Here is a 19,360-nt window from a genome sequence, read left to right as displayed (position 1 = left end):
TTCCAGTTCAAACAGTTCTCCTGCCTCAGCCTCCCAAGTAGCTGGGACTACAGTTGCATGCCACCACACCCAGCTAACTTTAGTATTTTTAGTAGAGATGGGGTTTTATCATGTTGACCAGGCTGGTTTTGAACTCCTGACCTCAAGTGATCCAGAAATTGAGATATTCCCAGATAACTAAAATCTGAGTGAATTTATTAACACCAGAGCTGTCCTGCAAGAAATGACAGAGGAAGTCCATACAGAAATGAAGGAATACTACACAGCAACTCAAAGCTGTATAAAGAAATAAACAGGGAAGACATGGTGGCTCATGCCTGTAATCCCAGCACTTTGAGTGGCCTAGGTGAGTGGACTGCTTGAGCTCAGGAGATTGAGACCAGCCTGAGCACCATGGCAAAACCTTGTCTCTACAAAATATACAAAAAAATGAGCTGGGTGTGGTTCCCATGCACCTGTAGTCCCAGCTACTCAAGAGGCTGAGGTGGGAGGATCGGATCACTTGAACCTGGGAGGTTGAGGCTGCAGTGAGCTATGATGGTGCCACTGTACTCTGGCCTGGGTGACAGAGCGAGACCCTGTCTCAAAAATAAATAAATAAATAAATAAATAAATAAATAAAAATTAAAAAGAAATAAATATCTGTGGTAAAGGTAAATACATGGGTAATTATTATAATTATGGTTAATAACTCCACTTTTTATTTTCTACATGATTTCTGAGACAAATGCATAAATACAATTATTAGTCAATGTTATTGAGCACACAATATATAAAGATGTAATTTGTAACATCAATAAAAGAAAGTAGGAGGAATGAGCTGTATAGAAGCAGAGTTTTTTTGTTTTGTTTTGTTTTTTGTTTTTTCCTTTTTGAGACAGAGTCTTGCCCTGTCTCCCAGGCTGGAGTGCAGTGGCACAATCTCAGCTCACTGCAACCTCCGTCTCCCGGGTTCAAGCTGTTCTCCTGCCTCAGTCTCCCGAGTAGCTGGGACTACAGGCGTGTGTCACCATGCCCAGCAAATTTTTGTATGTTTTAGTAGAGACAGGGTTTCACCATGTTGGCCAGGATGGTCTCAATCTCTTGACCTCAGGATCCACCCGCCTCGGCCTCCCAAAGTGCTGGGATTACAGGCGTGAGCCACCATGCCCTGCCAGAAGCAGAGTTTTATACAGTATTGAAGTTAAAATTGTATTCAAATTTAGGATGTTAAAATAAATTCCCATGGTTATCTCAAAAAATCTATAAATTGTAGACAAAAGGAAATGAAGGCCAGACACAGTCGTTCATGCCTGTAATCTCAACACTTTGGGAGACCGAAACAGGCAGATTCCTTGAGCCCAGGAGTCTGAGAACAGCCTGGGCAACAACATGAAACCCTGTCTCTACAAGAAGTACAAAAATTAATCAGGTGTAGTGGTGCATGTCTGTAGTCCTAGCTACTCAGGAGGCTGAGGTAGGAGGATCACCTCAAGGAGACTGAGGAAGACTGAGGCTGCAGTGAGTCATGATCATGCCACTGCACTCCAGCCTGGGTGACAGAAACTGTCTCAAAAAAAAAAAAAAAAAAAGCCTGGGCGTCGTGGCTCACGCCTGTAATCCCAGCACTTTGGTAGGCCGAGGCAGGTGGATTGCCTGAGCTCAGGAGTTCAAGACCAGCCTGGGCAACACAGCAAAACCCGGTCTCTACTAAAATACAAAAAATTAGCCAGGCGTGGCAGTGGGCGCCTGTAGTCCCAGCTACTCAGGAGGCTGAGGCAGGAGAATCGCTTGAACCCTGGAGGTGGAAGTTGCAGTGAGCCAAGAGCACACCACTGCACTCCAGCCTGGGCGACAGTACAAGACTCCGTCTCCAAAAAAAGGGGGGGAAAAAGCCAGCACAGTGGCTCACGCCTGCAATCCCAGCACTTTGGGAGGCCAAGGCAGGCAGATCACTTGAGGCCAGGAGTTTGAGACCAGCCTGGCCAACATGGCGAAACCCTGTCTCTACTAAAAAATATATAAATTAGCTGGGTGTGGTGGCACACGCCTGTAATCCCAGCTACTCAGGGGGCTGAGGCATGAGAATCACTTGAACCCGGGAGGTGGAGGTTGCAATAAGCCAAGATTGTGCCATTGCACTCCAGACTGGACTACGGAGTGAGACTCTGTCTCAAAAAAGCAAAAAAAGGAAATGAGAAGGGAATCAAAATGGTTCACTATTTAAAATAAACTAAACAAAGAAGATGGTAATGAAGGAAATGAGGTACAAAAAAAAAAAAAAAACAACTGTAGGGCATATAGAAAACAAATAGCACTTTGGGAGGCCGAGGCGGGCGGATCACGAGGTCAGGAGATCGAGACCATCCTGGCTAACACGGTGAAACCCCGTCTCTACTAAAAATACAAAAAATTAGCCGGGCGTGGTAGCGGGCGCCTGTAGTCCCAGCTACTCGGGAGGCTGAGGCAGGAGAATGGCGTGAACCCGGGAGGCGGAGCTTGCAGTGAGCCGAGATCGCGCCACTGCACTCCAGCCTGGGCGACAGAGCGAGACTCCGTCTCAAAAAAAAAAAAAAAAAAGAAAAGAAAACAAATAGCAAAATACCAAGAATTAAAACTCCCAATTAAATGAGAGATTAGCAGAAGAATCGAAACACATGATTTTTATTTTTTTTATTTATTTATTTTTTGAGACAGAGTCTAGCTCTGTTGCCCAGGCTGGATGGCAGTGGCATGATTTCCACTCACTGCAAACTCTGCCTTCCAGATTCAAGCGATTCTCATGCCTCAGCCTCCCGAGTAGCTCAGACTGAAGGTGCATGTCACCACGCCCAGCTAATTTTTATATTTTTAGTACCAATGTGCTTTTGCCATGTTGGCCACGCTGGTCTCAAACTCTTGGCCTCAAGTGGTCCACCCGCCTAGGCCTCCCAAAGTGCTGGGATTACAGGCGTGAGCCACCATGCCTGGCTAGAAACACATGATTTAAATACAGGCTGCCTATAAGAGATGTTCACTTTCCATTAAAGATGCAAATAGGTTAAAAGTAAAAGGATTGAAAAAGATATCCTATACAAATATTAAATACAGGACAGCTGGACTGGCTATGCTAATATCAGATATAATAAACTTTAAATTAAAAAGATTACAAAAGATAAGAATATTATATATTAACAAACGGTTCAATATATCAATAAGATATAAGAATCATATAGATTTACACACCTAATAGCAAACCCTCAATATATATGAAGCAAAAATGGACAGAAATGAAGGGAAAAAGATAGTTCTGCAATAATTGTTAGAGACTTCAATCGCCAACTTTCTTTTTTTTTTTTTTTTTTTTGAGACAGAGTCTCACTCTGCTGCCCAGGCTGGAGTGCAGTGGCACAATCTCAGCTCACTTCAAGCTCCGCCTCTCGGGTTCATGCCATTCTCCTGCCTCAGCCTCCCCAGTAGCTGGGACTACAGGCACACACCGCCATGCCTGGCTAATTGTTTGTATTTTTAGTAGAGATGGGGTTTCACCATGTTAGCTAGGATGGTCTCGATCTTCTGGCCTCATGATCCACCCGCTTCCACCTCCCAAAGTGCTAAGATTACAGGCGTCAGCCACCACGCCCGGCCTTCAACTGCCAAATTTCAATGATAGGTATAGAGCAATCAGATGAGACGGTAACTAAAGAAACAGAGGACTTAACACAATAAACCCCAATTAAACCTAACAGGCGTAAACAGATTACTTCACCCAAAACATGACATTAACAGAATGAATGGGAAAAACTACATGATTATCTCAATGATGCAGAAAAAGCATTTGATAAAATTCAACAGTCTTTTATGATAAAACACTCAACAAACTAGTAATAGAAGAAAATTGCCTCAACACAATAATGGCAAGCTTTTCCACTAAAATCAGGAAGAAGACAAGGATGCCTACTCTTGCCACTTCTATTCTACATAGGAAGGAATTTCTAGCCACAGCAGTTAGACAAGAAAAAGAAATATAAGGCATGCAAATTGGAAAGGAAAAAAGATGATCTGTGTTCACAGATGACACAATCTTAAATCAAGGATTACACACACGCACAGACACACACACACACATGCATACACAGTGGTTACAACTAAGAAGTGAATCCAGCAAAGTAGCAGGATACCAAATCAATAAACAGGCATGAACAACCATGTCTGGCTCGTTGGGTCATTTCTTATGGTTAACTGTTCCATGAAGATATTTTCTAGTCTCTCTTATTAAAATACTTTTGAGGCTGAGTGTGGTGGCTCATGGCTGTAATCACAGCGCATTGGGAGGCTGTGGCAGGTAGATGGCTTGAGCCCAGGAGCTCGAAACCAGCCTGGGCAACATGGCAAAACCCTGTCTCTACAAAAAATTAAAAAATTAGTCAGGTGTAGTGGTGCATGCCTATTGTCTCTGCTACTTGGGAGGCCGAGGTGAGATGATCACCTGAACCTGGGAAGTTGAGGCTGCAGTTAGCCATGATCATGCAACTACACTCCAGCCTGGGCAATGTGAGTGAGATTCTGTCTTTAAAAAATCACGTTTTAGTAAATACAGATGTATATATTTGTAAGTATGTATTTTGTAAATATAAATATATCACAAGGAAACCTATACACATGTTGTAGCAGTGTTGGGTTTTTTTGAGAGAGAGTCTCACTCTGTTGCCCAGGATGGAGTGCAGTGGCGCGATCTCAGCTCACTGCAACATCCGCCTTCCAGGTTCAAGCGATTCTTGTGCCTCAACCTTCTGAGTAGCTGGGACTACAGGCGTGCACTACCATGGCTGGCTAATCTTCTTCTTGTATTTTTAGTCAAGACAGGGTTTCACCCTGTTGGCTATGCTCGTCTTGAACTTCTGACCTCAGGTGATCCGCCTGCCTTGGCCTCCCAAAGTGCTGGAATTACAGGCGTGAGCCACCACACCAGGCCAATATACATGTTGTAGCAGTTTTTAAAATATTTCCACAAATACTTTGATATTTGTGATGGTTATGTGTCAACTTGCTTGACTGGGTCACACAGTGCCCAGATATTTGATTAAACGTTATTCTGGCTGTGTATGTAAGGGCATTTCTAGATGAGATTAACGTGAGGAGTGGGGTGCTGCTTGTAAGAAATACCTAAAAAATGTGGAAATGACAGGGCGCAGTGGCTCATGCTTGTAATCCCAGCACTTTGGGAGACCAAGGCGGGTGGATCACCTGAGGTCAGGAGTTCGAGATCAGCCTGGCCAACATGATGAAAACCCTGTCTCTGCTAAAAATACAGAAAAATTAGCCAGGTGTGGTGGCTGAGGCAGGAGAATTGCTTGACCTGAGAGGTGGAGGTTGCAGTGAGCCAAGACTGCGCCACTGCATTCCAGCCTGGGCAACAAGAGCAAAACTCCATTCACTGGGAGGCTGAGGAATGAGAATTGCCGAAGCCCGGGAGGAAGAGGTCGTAGTGAGCCGAGATCACATCACTGCACTCCAGCCTGGGCAAGAAGAGTGAAACTCTGTCTCAAAAAAAAAAAATAATAACAACTAAAATTCAGCAGAAAGTACGGGCAACTTGTTTGGCCCATACCATACCTCATCTTTTGGGGAATCTATTCCCCCCCTTTTGTTTCCCAATCTTTTTGTTCTGATTTTAGGGCTCTGAATTGAGCTAATTTTATGTCAAATTCAGGTCCTTCCTTAAAAGTTAACACAGGTTGGTTTTCTTGTTTAGATGTGTTTAGAGCAGCTCTATTTGCTACTCATCAGCTAGCTGATATCCTCTGCTTTCTGGAGTATCTGATTTGGAATGACCCAAAATTTTAATAATGGCCAGGGATTTTTTCTAGTAGTCATGAAATAAGAAGTTTGTTTTTTATGGATTGGCCTTAAGAGGTTACGAACACTCTTTGCTTCTATAACATTTCCAAATCATGGGCTACTCCAAAAGTATGTCTACTGTCTGTATAAATATTAGCACATATTCTTTTTGCCAATTGACAGGCCTATTCAATGCTATTAATTCCTTTTGTTGAGCTGAGATGGCTTTCAGAAAATAGGCACTTTCTATTTCCTCACTTAAAGACACTATAGTGCAACCTGCTTGGTAGATTCAAGATTCATCCTTCAAGTAACATCCATCTGTGAACCAAATAGCATCAGTATTCATAAAGGGAGTCTCTTGGAGGTCTGACCTAGAAGAAAAATGTTGATCACTTAGAGCTATGCAGTTGTGTGGCATTTCATGTAAAAATGAAGGCAAAAGAATGCAGGGCTTACATCGTTACACTAGAGATGATGATATGAGAAGCTAAAATAAGCAAGATCTCATATGAAGCCAGTCTACTAACTGAATAATGTTAAGTATGGCGTGAGTATAGCAATACCTCCACAGAATAAGGGATGAAGATAGTAAGGGGTGTTCCCATGACAATTTCTTCAGTTGCCCTAATGAACAAATGGTGGCTGTTATGGCTCTCATACAAGGTGGGAGTCCTTTTGCTACAGTGTCTAATTGTTGGCTCTAATACCCTATAGGTCTATTTTGAACTCTTTTTTGGGTTAGGACCCCTAAAGTGTTGTTTCCACCACTTTCATACACAAATAATGAAACGTTATAATTTGGATGCCCCAAAGCTGGAGTGTTAGCAAGGTCATTTTTTATCATTTCTCCTTTCTTTTCTTTTCTTTTCTTTTTTTTTTTTTTTTTAGACAGAGTCTCACTCTGTTGCCCAGGCTGGAGTACAGTGGTATGATCTTGGCTCACTACAACCTCCATCTTTGAGGTTCAAGTGATTCTTGTGCCTCAGCCTCCTGAGTAGTTGGGACTACAGGAGTGTGCCACCACACCCCACTAATTTTTGTACTTTTTAGTAGAGACGGGGTTTCATCACATTGGCCAGACTGGTCTCAAACTCCTGACCTCAAGCAATCTGCCCACCTTGGCCTCCCAAAGTGCTGGGATTACAGGAGTGAACAACCACGCCCAACCTATTTTTGATCATTTCTAATATTAGTTGAATTTCTTCTGTCCAATCTAGAGAGTCTGGCATGTCTTATCTTAAGAGAGCATGTAAGGGCAGAGCTTTTAAAGAAAAGTTTAGAGTATAATTTCTACAAAATTCTGCTAGTCCCTAAAACCTTAACTGTTTCTTGGTTCTCAGTGTCGGAACAGCTACAATTGCATTCAATCTATCGGGATTAATAGAAAGTCATTCCTTGGATATTAGGTGGCCTAAGTAGTTGTTTTGGTTTTTTTGTTTTGTTTTTACAAAATTGAAGTTTTTCTTTAGACACTTTATGATCCATTAGGGCCAATTGTAACAGGTGTATTCCATCTACTGTGGAAGCCTATTTGTTATCTAAGCAAAGACGTAAATCATCTATGTATTGTATTCAGACAGGCTTCTCAGCCAGGCATGGTGGCTCATGCCTATAAGTCCAACACTTTGACTTTGGGAGGCCAAGGCGGGAGGATCACTCAGGATCAGTCAGGAGTTCGAGACCAGCCTGGGCAACATAGTGAGAGCGCATCTCTACAAAAAGTTAAAAAAAGTAGCCGTGCATGGGGGTGCATGCCTCTGGCCCCAGCTACTTGGGAGCCTGAGTGGGAGGATCACTTGAGCCCAGGAGGCCGAAGCTACAGTGATACGTGATAGCGCCACTGCACTCCAGTCTAGGCGACAGAGTGAGACCCTGTCTCAAAAAAAAAAAAAAAAAGCTGTGGTATGCCTATAATCCTATGCCTATAATCCCAGAATTTTGGGAGGCCAAGGCAGGCAGATTACTTGAACCCAGGAGTTTTCTTGAGACCAGTCTGGGCAACAAGGCAAACCCTGTCTCTACAAAAAAAAAAAAAAAAAGACAACCAGAAATTAGCCAGGCATGGTGGCTTGTATTGTGTAGTCCCATGTACTCTGGAGGCTGAGGTGGGAGGATCACTTGAGCCTGGGAGTTCAAGGCTACAGTGAGCTATGATTGTGACACTGCAATCCAGCCTGGGCAACAGAGCAAGACTGTCTCAAAAAAAAAAATAGACAGGCTTCTCAATGAAGTTATCATCTGAGAGGTCTTTTATTAATGTTTGTGAAAAGTAAGTGAGGCTTTCAGTGTATCCTGGAGCATGAATGTCCAAGTATATTGTCTGTCTTCCCAAGTAAAGGCAAAGAGAAATTGGCCAGTTTTATCTATAGGAATGCTAAAGAATGCACTGCATAAATCTATGACTGTAAAAAGTTCTGCATTCATGGTGGCTCACACCTGTAATCCCAGCAATTTAGGAGGCCAAGGCAGGCAGATCACGAGGTCAAGAGATCAAGACCATCCTGGCCAACATGCTGAAACCATCCCTACTAAAAATACAAAAATTAGCCGGGCATGATGGCGCATGTCTGTAGTCCCAGCTACTTGGGAGGCTGAGGCAGGAGAATCACTTGAACCCAAGAAGCAGAGGTTGCAGTGAGCCGAGATCACACCACTGCACTCCAGCCTGGCAACAAAGCGAGACTCCGATACACGCACACACAAAATAATAAATTCTGCATTCAATGGAATAGATATGAGCAATGTGTGAGGATTAGGCACTACCGGATGCTGTGGAATTATGTTGTTTATTGCTATCAAATTCTGTACAAGTCTCCATCCTCTACCATTTGGTTTTCTTACCGGGGAATTGGTGTATTATGAGGGCTTGTATAGAGAATGATCAGTCCTTTTTTTTCTTTCTTTCTTTTTTCTTTTTTCTTTTTTTTTTTTTTTAGGTGGAGTCTCACTCTGTCACTAGGCTGGAGTGCAGTGGTGCAATCTCGGCTCACTGCAATCTCTGCATCCCGGGTTCAAGTGATTCTCCTGCCTTAGCCTCCCAAGTAGCTGGGACTACAGGTGTATGCCACCACACCTGGCTAATTTTTTTTTTTTTTTGTATTTTTAGTAGAGATGGGGTTTTGCCACATTGGCCAGGCTGGTCTCAAACTCCTGACCTCAGACTAACTGCCTGCCTCAGCCTCCCAAAGTGCTGGGATTACAGGTGTGAGCCACCGTGCCCAGCCTGATCAGTCCTCTTTTTATATAATCTGAAATCATAGGTTTTATCCCTTCTAAGGTTATCGTGGGATAGTATCTGATATTTGGAAGGGGTTTTGATGAATATTATGAGATGTTATTGAAGTAGCTGAAACAATAGTTTCTGTATCAGTGAAGGACTTTGACCACAGTCAATCAAGTACTACCTTTAGTAGGTTTTCTAATTCTTCATTGCTTAATAATTCAGTGTCCTCAATGGTGAGATGGATAGTAACTGGATTAAATTTTAAAAAATTTTTTGCTTGTGTCTGTTAATTCTGTTGTGTCATCCATACCATCTAATTCTAAATATATTTCCCACTTCTGGGAGAAAGAAATATAGGCATTATATAGTTCTAAGAAGTCTCTTCCTATCAGATGGATGGGGGCTGATGGAACCAAAAGGAAAACATGATTCCCTTGTAAGATACCTAGTTGAGAAGTTGCAGGGCGAGACTTGTGTGCTGATATGGAAGTATTTGTGACACCTACCATTTAGACCGAGTGTTTACCCTGAGAAATGTTTACCCCGACTTTGTGATAAGGTTAGATTTATTACAGATAATGTTGCTCAGTATCAACAAGGACTTGGTATTGTTCTTTACTTAAAATAATTTCTATTGAGGCCGGGCATGGTGGCTCACACCTGTAATCACAGCACTTTGAGAGGCTAAGGCAAACCGATCATGAGGCCATGAGTTTGAGATCAGCCTGACCAACATGGTGAAACCCCATCTCTACGAAAAATACAAAAATTAGCTGGACATGGTGGCACACGCTTGTAATCCCAGCTACTCAGGAGGCTGAGTCAGTAGAATTGCTTGAACCCAGGAAGTGGAGGTTGCAGTAGCCCGAGATTACACCACTGCACTCCAGCCTGGGAGACAGAGCGAGACTCCATCTCAAATAAATAAATAAATAAATAAATAAATTCTATTTTTCCCAGAATATTAGTAAGCAGAAAAGGAAAGCTCCCTTTAAATTTCTTGGAGCACCTCTATTCCATATTTTCCTCCTTCATCTGTTGTCATTCCTTCTGTTTTAGTTTTCAGTAATCTTTTTTGGAAAGTGGCCAGTTTTATTGTAGTTATTACAGATTGTAGGATTAGACCTGTTCAAAGGTTTATTGGGGTATTTCGACTGTCTACACTTGGTGGATACTTGTTTTAGTTGCAAATTCATAACTTTACTCACTTTATTCTTTGGTATGGCCTCTTTATCTTTTTCTTCTTTAAAGTACACAATGACCCGTCAGCAAGATTAATCAAATCATGGGTTTGAGAAGTGGCCCAACTAAGGCACTGTCTCTTTACTATTAGAGTGAATTCTTTATCTAGAACATTCATAAAGTTGGAGTTGAGGAAAGTATCTTTTTTTTTTCTTTTTTTGAAATAGTCTCCCTCTGTCGCCTAGGGTGGAGGCAATGGCGCAACTTGGCTCACTGCAACCTCCACCTCCTGGGTTCAAGCGATTCTTCTGCCTCAGCCTCCCAAGTAGCTGGGATTACAGGTGCATGCCACCACGCCTGGCTAATTTTTGTATTTTTAGTAGAGATGAGGTTTTACCATATTGGTCAGGCTGGTCTCGAACTCCTGACCTCAGGTGATCCACCCACCTCAGCCTCCCAAAGTGCTGGCATTACAGGTGTGAGCCACGGCACCCAGCCCAGGAAAGTATCATTTTTATGATTAGCATCACTCACCTCACATAAGCCTGAATATTGTCTAAAAGTCTTTTTACATCTTTCAAAGTATAACATAACTGACTCTGGATTTTGTATATATGGTTATATTTTATGCCAGTTGACTACCTTTTGTTTGTTTGTTTGTTTGTTTTTTTGAGACGGAGTCTTGCTTTGTCGCCCAGGCTGGAGTGCAGTGGTGCGATCTCGGCTCACTGCAAGCTCCTCCTCCGATGTTCACGCCATTCTCCTGCCTCAGCCTCCCGAGTAGTTGGGACTACAGGCGCCTGCCACCACGTCCAGCTAATTTTTTTTTTTTTTTTGTATTTTTTTTAGTAGAGATGGGGGTTTCACCGTGTTAGCCAGGATGGTCTCGATCTCCTGACCTTGTGATCCGCCTGCCTCGGCCTCCCAAAGTGCTGGGATTACAGGCGTGAGCCACCGTGCCCAGCCTTTAGGCAATCTTTTATTTTCCTCCTGCAGTGAAGTAACTTTATCAGAACCTCTTCTGGATGCTTCTAAATACCTCTAAAAATAAATCTCCCAATTATTCTATTTTATCCTAGAACCCGATTTTTCTTTTTCTTTTTTCTTTTCTTTTTTTTGAGACGGAGTTTCACTGTTGTTGCCCAGGCTGGAGTGCAGTGACGCCTAATCTCAGCTCACCGCAAGCTCCGCCTCCTGGGTTCAAGCGATTCTCCTGCCTCAGCCTCCTGAGTAGCTGGGAATAAAGGCATGTGCCATCGCACCCGGCTAATTTTTTTTATTTTTAGTAGAGATAGGGTTTCTGCATGTTGGTCAGGCTGGTCCCGAACTCCTGACCTCAGGTGATCCGCCCGCCTCGGCCTCCCAAAGTGCTGGGATTACAGGCGTGAGCCACGGTGCCCGGCCAGAACCGGATTTTTCTAATTGAGCACACAAATAATTTAGTTTAGGCATTTCAAAGTACCCTACTTTGGCCATTGCAATTTTGGTTCTTCGTGAGTTCTTCAACAGACAATTTTTCTAAATAATGACAAGAAGTAAAACCATAAGTATTGTACAGGTATCCAGCTGGAGTCTCTAAAGATGGACCTCTCCACAAAGAGGACTCTATTTTAGATAGCTGATCGCCTATAATTTGTATTCTCCTCTTAAGTGAAAGGGAAAGATGTTTTGGATCAAATGTATTATTTATGGGAATAGCTCCTCCGTGTGTTACCCTTGGATCAGTTCTTTCCTCTTATGTGTCTCAGTGAAACCCAGAAATTCTGGGAGCTTAAGGCACTGGGACATCAGTACCTTATATATATTTACTGAATTTAAGCAAATTTCCCTGTATGTTATTCTTTGGGGATCCCCTATGTGACCATTTCTCATCATAAGTGATAATCTCTGGCACTCCTACAAGACCTCAGTCACCTAAGGTGCCTTTTGGTCAGGATGAACAGTGTACGTTGACTTCAGGACTTATCACATTTTCATAAAGATTTTTTTTAATTAATTAATTAATTAATTTTTTTTTTTTTTTTTTTGCAGAGACAGGGTCTCACTATGTTGCCCATGCTGGTCTCGAACTCCTGGTCTCAAGTGATCCTCCAGCATTGGCCTCCCAAAGTGCTAAGATTACAGGAGTCAGCCACTGTGCCCAGCCAATAAAGGTCTTTTATAAATTTTTGGTCACTCAGAAAAAGAATTTAAATGTGCCAAATTGAACTGAGCTTCAAAACCTGGCTAGTTTAAGGTCACAATTTTGCTTAAGCCACAGAAATTCATATCTTATTAAAGGGAAACTGCTTTTCCTTTAACCAGATTTTGCATGAGAGAAAAGGTTGCAAACTTTAGCAAGTAAGGCAAACAAAACCTTAACCTTAAAAAAGAACGAAACCATAAACCTGCAAACAACAGAATCTCTAGAGAGATAAGAAATGAAACTCCTACCTTAAAGATTTAAAGTAGAACTTTAATTCCAGCCCCATTGAGTATGGAATCAGGTCATTTGAACAATATACGAATCTCATCTAAGCCAGGGAGATTCAAAATGCAAGAGGGGTCTCACTTAGGGCTCCCATAAACTCCAGCAACAGTCTGTACTGGTACCACCTATCTGTTAGCAAAACAGCAGGAGTCAGTGGCAGAAGCTAACTTCAGGTCCCATCTGGGTCACTAGTATGTCAACCTGAAATAATTTAAAGCATCAGAATCCAGTTTAAGAGTTTATTCAAGCACAAAGTTGAGGATGAATATCCGGAAATACAGACCCCAAAGGAATGGGGTCAGTGATCCAAAGCTGAAAGGTTATGGTCTTACTTATATAGGCAGCAAACAAAGAAATTTAACAGAATTACATTTTTCATACAAGGGTAGTTTATGAGTTACTGCAACTTTATTAGTTATAGCTTGTTTTCTTTCCCAATTTAAAGGAGTATAAAAGTATATTTAACATTTTATTTTAGACAATGTGATAGTTGTGAGGTCATTGTGTAAGAGAAGAAAGAAGGAAGCTAATCTATAATGAAGATCAACAGTTAAGAGAGAAAGGGTCTTCTCTGGCATCCTTTAGTCTTTTACAACATTTTATAAAACAATGTAGGTAAAGAAAAAGCTAATCCATAATTAGAGGAACAAAGGTTACAGCTGCCTAGGTTACAGCTGCCTGTTGTATGACTTGGGCCTCATAACCACATTTCTTTAAGGTTCAAAATAATTTAAAGTTCCAACCACTTTGATTTTGAATTTCTTATTTTCACATAACAAACAACCTCAACATCTCTGTAGTTTATAATCTCATTTACTTATTTTTTCTCACTCACAGGTCAGTGGTTCAGTTGGAGTTTGGCCAATCTTAGCTAATCTTGCATCCAAGATGCAGACTGGGCTGAGATCTACTTTATACATGCCATCCTGAGCTCCAAGCTCAAAAGGCAATGGCTAGGGGGGACAAATTGTACTCACGGACACAACAGAAGTGCAAGAGTGCAATCCAAACAATGTGGGACAGTTAAATTTCTGCTCATATCACACTTCTAACATCCAATGAGCTGAAGCAAGGCACAGGGTGAAACCTGGAACCAAGGGGTGAAGAAGCACCCTCAATCCACTACAAAGCCATGGCAAGAGTGCAGAGGAATAGAACTCTTATAAGGCCTTAAGACTTGGGACCAATTATTCAATCAACTACAAATCTAACCTTTTTTATACCCCTTTCTCAGATGATGCCTGGATTACCCCAGTTCTGACTTACCATAGATTTTATATATTTAAATTCTGACTTTTTTTTTTTTTTGAGACAGAGTTTCACTCTGTTGCCCAGACTAGAGTGCAGTGGCACGATCTTGGCTCACTGCAAGCTCTGCCTCCGGGGTTCACGCCATTCTCCTGCCTCAGCCTCCTGAGTAGCTGGGACTACAGGCGCCTGCCACCACGCCCGGCTAATTTTTTGTATTTTTAGTAGAGACGGGGTTTCACCGTGTTAGCCAGGATGGTCTCGATCTCCTGACCTCGTGATCCACCGGCCTCGGTCTCCCAAAGTGCTGGGATTGCAGGCCTGAGCCACTGCGCCCGGCCTAAATTCTGACATATTTTTAATCCCAGAAGGCTTTATTATTTTTGTGTCATGCAGTTAACTTTCATTTAGATTTACCAATATATACTTTTTGTTGAATTTTATCCATTCTATATCTCTGAGCTTCCACTTGAGAACATTTTATTTTGACCTGATAAAAACCCATCAGTATTTCCTTTAGTTTAGATCTTTTGGTAACAAATTTTCTCAGATCTTGTTTGTCTGCCAATGTCATTATTTTCTTTATTTTCCCTTCCATTCCCTTCTTCTCTTCTTCCTTTCCTTTCCCTTCTTCCCTTCCTCCCTTCCTTTCTCCCTTCCTTTCCCTTCCCTTTTCTTTTTTGAGACAGAGTCTCATTCTGTGTTGCCCAGGCTGGAGTGAAGTAGTGCCATCTCAGCTCACTGCAATCTCCGTCTCCCGGGTTCAAGCAATTCTCCTGCCTCAGCCTCCTGAGTAGCTGGGGCTACAGGCATGCGCCACCATGCCCAGGTAATTTTTGTATTTTTAGTAGAGACAGGGTTTTAGCAGAGATGGGGTTTCGCCATGTTGGCCAGGCTGGTCTCGAACTCCTGACCTCAAGTGATCTGCCCACCTTGGCCTCCCAGAGTGCTGGGATTATAGGCGTTAGTCACCACGCCCAGCCTAATGTTGACGTGGAAGTGCTGGGTAGAGAAGGATGTGGTCCCTTTAAATGCTATGGAAAAGGGGAAGGGAAGCGCTGGGTAGAGGAGGGCGTGGCCCCTGGCTAGGGCTCCACCCCCCACGGACCTAGGTGAGGACAGGCATTTTCTGCCCAAATGTTGTATTTCTCAAGACCACCCTGGCCTGCCATGCCCCCATCCTGTTCCTAGAAAAACCCCCAGAGACCCTAGCTGGCAGACACACAGGTGGCTGGACGTTGAGGGGAGGGGAGCGACACACAGGTAGCTGGACATCCAGAGGAAGGCACTGACAGGAACCAGCATGCTGGTGAAGCTGAACAACGTGGAGTTTGGCTGGGGCAGTTGGAGGAGAGCCCAGGGCTGGTGAGCAGTGCAACTCCAGGGAAAATCCTTCCCACTCCATCCCCTTCTGACTTCCCTTTCAGCTTCTGCTAAGAGCTACTTCCACTCAATAAAACCTTGCACCCATTCTCCAAGCTCAGATGTGATCTGATTCTTCTGGTACACCAAGGCGAGAACCCGGGATACAGAAAGCCCTCTGTCCATGCGACAAGTAGAGGCACTAATTGAGCTGGTTAACACAAGTCGCCTATAGACGGCAAAACTAAAAGATCACCCTGCAACACACGCCCACTGGGGCTTCAGGAGCTGTAAATATTCACTCCTAGACACTGTTGTGGGGTTGGAGCCCTACAGCCTGTCCGTCCATATGCTCCCCTCAAGGTTTGAGCAGTGGGGCACTGAAGAAGCGAGCTACACCCCCATCGCATGCCCTGCAAGGGGGACAAGGGAACTTTTCCAGTTTCAACCTCATTATTTTATTTGACCACTTTGAAGATACGATTATTCTGTGTTCTGCTTCATTGTTTGAGAAGTCAGTAGTTAAGCTTAATTATCTCTCCCTAGAAAGTAATCCATTGTTTTCCCTCTGGCTTCTTTTAAGTTTTTTTCCCCTGGTTTTGAGCTATTTCATTATGATATGCCTAAGTGTATTTTGCCTTAATTTACACATTCCAATTAAAATCTGTAATGTTTCTGGAAACTGAAGATTGATATCCTTCATTAATTTTCAAACCCTAAGCCATTATCTCTTTAGATATTGCTTCTGTCTCTTTCTCTATACTTCTAGGACTTCAGTTACCTGTATGTTAGACCTCTAAATGTGTCCTCTATATCTAATTTATTCATATGCTTTATTTTCTGTCCTTTTATCTCTGTGCTTTAATTTAGATATACTCTTCTGACTTAACTCTACCATCACTAGCTTTCTCTTTTCAGAGGTGTATAATATGCTAACACTATCTGTTGAATTTTCACAATTTCAGTTATTTCAGTTCTAGAATTTCCATTTGGTTCTTTATAATTTACAGGCTTGTGATAAAATTCTTAACCTTGTCTTTTATCCTCTTAACCATATTAAGCATAATTATTTAAAAGTCTTTGTGAAAACTCCATTTTTTGATTCCCTAGAGCTCACTTGTCTGTTATTGTTCTTGTTTTTGTTTCAGATACAGGGCCTCATTCTGTCACCAAGGCTAGAGTGCAGCAGTGTGATCTTGGCTCACTGCAGCCTTGACCTCCTGGGCTCAAGCCATCCTCCTGCCTCAGACTCTGGAGGTGCATGCTCAGCTAATTATTATTATTATTAGTTTTTTAGAAACAGGGTGTCACTATGTTGTCCAGGCTTGCTCTTGTTTTTTGCAATCATTTTGTCTTTTCTCCTTGGATGCCTACTTATTTTTGATTCAGTGTTGAACACTGCATATGAACAATTGTAGAAGTAATTTGAGACCATGGATGAGGTTATCATTCCCAGAGAAGATTTACATTTGCTGCTGGCAAGGACTGACATGATTTGAATGGAGTCCCAAACAACTTGTGGTCCCAAAACAGTACAGTGGGATACCTCCTTGGTGGTACCAAGCCTCCAAATTTTGTCGTCCTAGGGCAATGAGAGTGTTAAAAGTGCTGCTCGAGTCCTAGTGTCTCAAACATTCATCTGGAATTGGCAGATGCCTTTCAAGAAAAAGCAGCCATAAACCACTCACCTCTCTCATGTCCTTTCTCTCTGATATTGGCCTCATAATTATTCGCTGCCTTTTTAGTTCTCTGAAGCTGTCTGAAAACTAAAGTCCTCCAGTGACTTTTTCTTTTTTAAAGACAGGGTCTTTCTCTGTTGCCCAGGCTGGAGTATAGTGGTACGATCATAGCTTACTGTAACCTTGAGCTCATGAGCTCAAGTGATCCTCCTGTTGCAGCCTCCCAACTAGGCCTATAGACATGCATCACCATGCCCTGTTAATTTTTAAATTTTTTTGAAGAGATGGGGTTGACCAGGCTGGTCTTGAACTCCTGGGCTCAAGCAATCCTCCTACCTCAGCCTCCCAAAGCGCTGCGATTATACGCCTCCACAGACTTTTCAATTCCACCTATAGGAAAGTCCCATGGGAATTGGAATTTAGCTATAACATGTTGTTTCTTGTACCAGTTATTAAATAATGTCTTTCAGCTCTATTCTCCCTTCCCACCTCTAGAAACTGCTTCTGATGCCAGGGCTGAGACTCTAAAAAACATATTTCTCATTGGCAAACAAAGAAGATCTGATCTAATATTCCCTATTAAACTAAGCTGATAGGTTGATAGAGGGAGACCACAGGGCCACTTCCTGTGAGCATCACCCCAGCTAGGCTTCTTCAACAAGGCAGCAGCACATTCTTCCCACAGAAGCTGAATCCAGTTTAAGTTTTTCCAAGACTTGCAGAACCAGCCTCAGTATGCCTTCTCCTTAGAGATCTGGGTGAGAGTCTCCCAGTGCCCTCTTTAGAGGGCTTACTCCCAGCTCCACAGCCACCCCTCATCCATAGTGTGTGTCTAAGTCCCATAGGGACCCTCCTCAGAGGTCTGGGTCCCATCCCCATGGGATCTCTCCTCTGGGCTCAATGACCCCAGCCCCAGCTGGTCAACACACCTCCTCAGAGATCTGAATTCCAGCTCTGCAAGCCCTTCCTTTAAGCTGTAATAATTCCAGTTTCTCTTTCATCTTTGAGCTCTAGGGGTGGTAGCTGTGTCCTATGTTTGTAACTCCATATCTTGGGATTTTCTTTTTATTATTTTAAATTTACTTCCTGTTAACTATTGTTTATATTCAGTTCCCTTTGTTTAAATAACTGATGCACTTTCTCTCTCTTTTGTGGTTTGAAGGTTTGTGTCCCCTTCAAAATTAATGTTGAAACTTAATCCCGGGCCAGGCGCGGTGGCTCACACCTGTAATCCCAGCACTTTGGGAGGCCGAGGTGGATGGATGACCTGAGGCCAGGAGTTTGAGACCAGCCTGGTCAACATGGTGAGACCCTGTCTCTACTAAAAATGAAAAATTAGCCAGGTGCGGTGGCGTGCGCCTGTAGTCCCAGCTACTTGGGAGGCTGAGGCAGGAGAATGGCTGGAACCTGAGAGGCAGAGGTTGCAGTGAGCAGAGATCGTGCCACTGCACACCAGCCTGGGCGACAGAGCGAGACTCTGTCTCAAAAAAAAAAAAAAAAAAGAATTGAAAGGTTTTTTTAGGGTTACTTAGCAAGTTACCTACAAGTGGTGAGAATATTAAAGTCCCTTTCAAGTCAGAACATTTAATTTTTTTTACAAGTATATTAACAACTTTATTTCCTGTTAACTACAACTATCACTTATATTCACTTCTGTCTATTCAAATAACTGTTGTGCTTTCTGTCTCTTCTATGGTTTGAAGAGACAGAAAGATTTGTGTCTCCTCTAAAATTAATGTTGAAACTTAATCCCCACTTGAGGTCCCGACTTATTAACAATCCTGTCACTTTGCTTAACTATGATTTTCTTAAATTCTTTCTTTTAGGGTATAAAATTTTAGTTTTAATCCCCAAAAAGCCCTGGGGAAGGTGATTTAGGGAGTGATGGTATTAATTACTAAAAAATTTATATAATGTTTGGGGTAAAGGGTACTTGGAGTCACAGGCATCATTGCCAAAATAAAGAGATTTGGGAAATGTAGTACTAACCACAGCAAAACCCAGCTCTATATTTAGCGGATGAGGCCACATGGATTTTAGAAAGGGCGGGCTGCAGAGGTCTTGGCTAATACTGGAAAAGAGATTTAATTTGAAAGTGAACAGTCTGTTCTATTCCTTAACATATTTTTGGCTACTAGATGGTCAAGCCATTGCGCAAATAATTGCACCATCCTTGTCTTATTCAAGGTAGGCCGTTCATTTCTTAAAATTACCAGTGAGCAACATGGGAAGCAGCAGAGACGGCTATCGATTACACCGTAGGGAGTGCCTGTGCTGAATGCCAAGGGCTTCCCTTTCCTGACAGACATCTTTTATGCAGCTGAATCATCTGTATGCAAAACATCAGCCAAGGGTGCCTCGGAAAAACAACTGGCTGCTGGGCAAACCAGGTGT

This window comes from Pan paniscus, chromosome 23 (genome assembly GCF_029289425.2).
Source record: "Pan paniscus chromosome 23, NHGRI_mPanPan1-v2.0_pri, whole genome shotgun sequence".
Classification (NCBI taxonomy): Eukaryota; Metazoa; Chordata; class Mammalia; order Primates; family Hominidae; genus Pan; species Pan paniscus.
This window is presented reverse-complemented; position numbering follows the sequence as displayed.